Source organism: Xiphophorus hellerii, chromosome 8 (assembly GCF_003331165.1).
Source record: "Xiphophorus hellerii strain 12219 chromosome 8, Xiphophorus_hellerii-4.1, whole genome shotgun sequence".
Lineage (NCBI taxonomy): Eukaryota > Metazoa > Chordata > Actinopteri > Cyprinodontiformes > Poeciliidae > Xiphophorus > Xiphophorus hellerii.
In genome coordinates, this window is record NC_045679.1 from 8,530,804 (window position 1) to 8,535,952 (window position 5,149).

The 5,149-nt window shown below is 35.6% G+C and overlaps 1 long non-coding RNA gene across 1 annotated transcript; it reads right to left on the reverse strand.

Annotated features, from left to right (window-relative positions):
* Window positions 1–459: 459 nt before the first annotated feature.
* LOC116724001 (uncharacterized) lies at window positions 460–2,205 on the reverse strand. Its single transcript, XR_004340095.1, has 3 exons — window positions 2,028–2,205; window positions 1,835–1,943; window positions 460–1,269 (listed from the first exon to the last, which is right to left on the reverse strand). It is a non-coding gene; the product is annotated as an uncharacterized LOC116724001 (long non-coding RNA).
* Between the last annotated feature and the right edge of the window lie 2,944 nt (window positions 2,206–5,149).

The following is a 5,149-nucleotide window of genomic DNA, read 5'->3' on the forward strand; positions in this document are numbered from 1 at the left end:
TGATGGGTTATTCTGTAAACTCCTCAGATCTCAATCCAATTTAAAATCCGCAGGACGAGTCGAATCCACTTAGCAATTTTTAGGATTTAAATGATGTGATGCAAAGTCAGCGATAAAATTAAGTTGCGTGTAGAGTCCGTCAACTTGCACATACATGAGACTGAAATACGGAGCAACACATGAGTAACACCAACAGCTTGCTCTGCTCAGTCTTGGCATCTTGAGCAGCAGACTCGTTCCATCATTAAATGCTGCAGCGAGTTTCCATATGCTGCCTTTTCTGTGGCGCCTCCACGATCGGCTGGTGTGCAACAAGATTTAAAAGGTGCAATCTTTACTGATCAGCTAAGTATCATTATTTTAGCACTACTACTTACCGTATAATCAGTTAGCTCATTAGACATTAACAGTAGAGGTTGTAAACAGGTTAACAGGTGGGGAAAAGTCAGGAGACACCAGTTTAGAACCATTCCTACTTGTTTAATGAGAGTATTTCTCTGCTTTGCATCATAACAAGTGTCAAACACAGGAAGAAAAATCACTCGATCATCTATGTAGAAGTTTACACACGCCCTTTTTGAGAGCATTACAAATAACTTCCAATTATTTTCCACATATCTTGGATTAAAACTAAAACCTGTCGGGAAAAAAAAGAAAGTAAACTGAATGCGATAACCCAGTTGCCTTCACACAGTGAGTGTATCAACCCTCAATCCAAAAGCAAACACTCTAAATTTTTCAGATTGTGAAGACATCTCTTGTCCACAGCCTATTTCAGGTGGTCTCACAGAGTTTTCTCACAACTATAGTTTTGGACCTTGGTCAGGTCATAACGAAACATCAGTTTTCCTCTCTTGAAGTGATTCCTTTGAAATATCCTGGAGTCACAGTGATGCTGAAAATGAAACCTCTCTTCATTTTCAGGTTAGCAGACAACCGACGGTTGTGTTATTTGTGTGCTAAATGTACCGTTTTGGAAATGTTTAAGTTTAAGTGTGGTTTCATCAGTCCGTGACGCAATCTTCCATAATGTTTTGTATGATTTTAGTCAGGTGTAACACAAAGGTTAGGCATCAGAAGAGAGTCCTTCAAAAGAGACTTGAGGTGTGAATGAAAACAGGAGGCAGTGGTTTCAGTTTTAGTGAATATATTAAGTGGTTGTACAAAAAAAGACAAAAACAGCAGTAAGTCCATCAAAGTCCATCATCCATTGTTTAGCTCGCCATCAACACATCCAGGTGAAGATTCTGGTCCATTAAAAAACCTCACCTAAAAGGTCAGAAATGCACATTAAGAATTTTATCCAAAACAAAACCGTTTTGATAGCATGTAAAGGAAATAAATATTAATAGAAACGTTGAATGTGTGCATTAGTTTATGCATATTAAATGCAAATGCAATGATTAAATTTCCAATAATTTTAACATGACCCAACATTTAAAATCATGTTAAATCAAACCATAATTTAGGTACAAACAAATAAAAAGGTCATGCAGGATTATATTTGAAGTCAATTTAAAGTGCACTTTTAAAAGTCTCAATAATCAATTATCAAAAATAAAATTCATTATCAATTCTTTCAAAAATATTCAAGCAAAGGGAGATAGAAAGAAAAAATAAATAAAGATACTGCGCAATATTAAATTTAACCAAAAGTTTAGCTACATTCTGTTCAATTGATTTTGCCGTCATACCAAACTTCATTCCCGTTTTAGCGTCAATACCAACAGTACCAAAACACGCAAAAAATCTAACTGATGCACCAACCAAAGATTGACTGCATATATCAGACCTTTTCCCACAATTCGGCTTCCATTAAAAATAATTGTCTTACCTTTTCAGCAGAGTAAGGAGTACTTGGCCTCAATGCTAAGTACGTAGCGACCCGGTGGCTAATAATGGCGGAATCCCAGCGGAGTTCTGAACTAGCAGAGCCATCAATTCTGGTAAAAACAACGCTTCAATAAGCAATCAACTAGTAGTTTTAGACATGAAACAATGCTGCTACATGATGACAAAAGACTCACCTTGTAATGGAGTTTGCAGATTTGAAGAAGTGTATTGATTTGTTTGGGAGACGCTGAACAGAGGAAACAGCCACAGCGGAGACGGAAGAGGAAGTAAAGCTGTGAGCTGGGGGCGGGGCTTTATTAAAGAAGTTGGAAAGTTTGGGGCAACACAGGAAGTGAGCCAGCAAAAAAAAAAAAAAAAAAAAAAGAAATTTGTCTCCCAACACAACTCCAAGCAATTGTTGTTGCATGTAGGACACAATTAGTCTTTGTAGTTTTGTTTTTTCAGGACTTTTGGACACAAGTTTCCTGTTGAGCTGCAATTATTGTGGTTTCTTCCCATATAATATATATATTTTTTTACCCTTCCACTAATGATTTCTTTGTACAATGAGATCATTTTGAGCTCTTTTAAAAAAAATGAGGTGTAACCTTTCTGCTAACTGTGACTGTACCTGAAGGATCCAATTGAGCAAATGTCATGTGAATCCTACGTACACGGCTGAAATTTACTCAATAATGATCATATTCCCTGCAACAGAGTCGACTGAATGTGGAAAATGATCCAAAAGGTTATCCAACAAAGTATTTGCTTACGTGTGTTTGTTTATGTGATTTCTGCCTGTTTTCTGTAATGTTTTAAACACAGAAGTTTTTTAATTATTTCTTACTTTTTTGATTTAACAAAGTGTGGATGAAAAGTTTTAAATTTACTTTGCTTATGAGATCCACACATACCACAGTGTACATTAATTTATGATGTTTCAGTACTATTTATTGCTATTTCCATTGACTGTGTTTATTTATTTTGCATGAAGTCCCTTTTGTGCACCTTTGGCTACCAAAGAAGGAACTCCACAATAACAATAAAGTTCTTGTCCAGGTGTGCAGCAGTTCATATGCAAACTCCTCCCGCTTGGCGTCGCGTTCGCTTCAGTGGTGCTGAATGTCATGGAGCTAATTACCCAAGGTGGTAAACTGGACAGACAGACTAATCTAGATTTTATTCCCCGTATCTTCTCTGTCAGAGAGGTTATCAAACTCAGCCTGAGTGACTTGCATAACAGTGCACTTCAGAACTATGTTGAGGAGTTTTCATTAATAAATAAACCACTAGTGGGTTTTTTTTGCGTGTTTTGCAACACAAAGAAAGAAAGAAAAAAAAACTTTTAAGTTGATATGTTCACTTCTTCCCCCCCACAATTCTCATCTGAGTCATATAGAAAACTGATCCTGCTGAGAAGAGGTGAAATAACATGTTTTAAATTATGGAGGACAAGGTTAGTATATCTAAAGCTTTTTATGTAAAAAGGTCTAACTTGAAAGGTGTTGTGTAAGACACTAAAATTGCTGAAAGAAAGGAAATCTGAGCCAACAACTAATCGCACCATTACATAATCAAGGACCAGTTTTCCTAGCTTTATCTATTTAAAAGATATTAAAATTAAGAAAGTGCTCTTTGCACACTGTCTTAAAGGAGTGTGATTTGGTTTTATTGGGTTACAAAACACAAATATTTGTGTATTTCACTAGGATTTTATCTGACAGACCAACACAGATATATATTGCTGTGAAGTTGGAAGAAAATTACATGGTTTAACTAAAATAAAAAATCTGAAATGATCGAGTGGATGTGTATTTAGTATCTCTAAATTAATAAATATATTATTCTGATTTATATCTATTTCACGTATGGTGTTAATGTGATGATGTGCTGAAGGTCGAGCTTTGCAAGGGTTCTTAAAGAGACAATTTTAAAGCAATGTTGCAAAGTGAGAATTATTTTAAGTAGTTTTTTATAAATTCTGTATTTTCATAACAACTGAAGCTTACGTGGTTATGTGAGTATTCAGTAAAATGGCACTACTTGCCTGGAAAATATAGAACACCTCCTTTTTAAGGAATTTGCCCAAACTGTTACTTTTAAAGAGAAGAATTTGTGTTTTGGGAAATCTGAAATATTTTCTTTCAACCAAACCCATACACGACTTTTGTAATTTTATTTACAAAAGTTTAAGACAAATGGGAGTGTGAGGTCAGCGAGGGTTTTGGTTAATTTTTTAGATTTTGCTTACTTTATAAACTGGTGGCAAAAAACATAAGTGTTTTTCAAAAATCGCCAGAAGCTTGTGAAAAACACGAGCCGACAACTGGAGAAAGTGTCCAATATTTTACATGCAGCTCAGAGTTCAGATAAAGCTCCTTATCCTCTACTTCTAATCCATTTTCTGTGCGTGTCGTCTGAAAGATCCCCCACCGTATCTGATTTATAGAGGCGATTTTTCTGTAGATGCGCCATAGAGATAAGCTCAGCAGTCTATTATTAATATATCTACTCTTTCAGAAACTCTTGTATTGTATATAAACTGTGCTGCTTTGTATTTTTTGCCTGAAAAACCTGTTGTTGGGTTTTCTTTTGCAACCCAAGACATTCTCTTTGTTTTCCTTCTTACTATTTAAAAGCATCCGTATAATAATAGTTCTGTCACTGGGATGTGGTTTATTGTGTATCCAAGACAAAAACAGGACTGCAGACGCTTTCTTCTTTCCAAAGGAAGGTTGTTTTTTTTTAATCAATATTCTGGTCATGTTGATAAAATAAAAAGAGAAAATAAAGACAGGATTAGTGTCTGAAGAGAGCTTAAGTAGAGGAACACCTACATAAAACAGTAAACAAAGGTGGGTAATTGGCAGGTATAAGCTTAATTTTGCAGGTATGTTTTCAGCATATTAGAGGTATTTTTTTTACCTGTTTCCATTTTTGGTTTAATGTCTTTGTCAGAACAATGACTGACATTTAGGCACATGGATCCATGCTTTCTAAATACCCATTCAATTGGTTTTACTGTATTTCGATACAATTTGGGTTAAAATGCAAGATTTCATAGAAGGTTTGGCTAAAGTGAAAAACTAAAGTTATTGGACCAATCAGAAAGCTTTTTGTTACTGAGGTGGAAAGGAAAGGAGGTGTTTCTTGGAGTAACACTACACCTTCATTTGTTCCCCTGCTCTCCACGGACAGCGTTTTGGATGCAGTAGCCTTTTTCAGGTAATGTTGCTATGATATCACATTGTACTGGCTATGGCTTTCAGTTGTGATTTATAAGTGGAGAGGCTCTTCTTGCTCTATTTTAAACAGG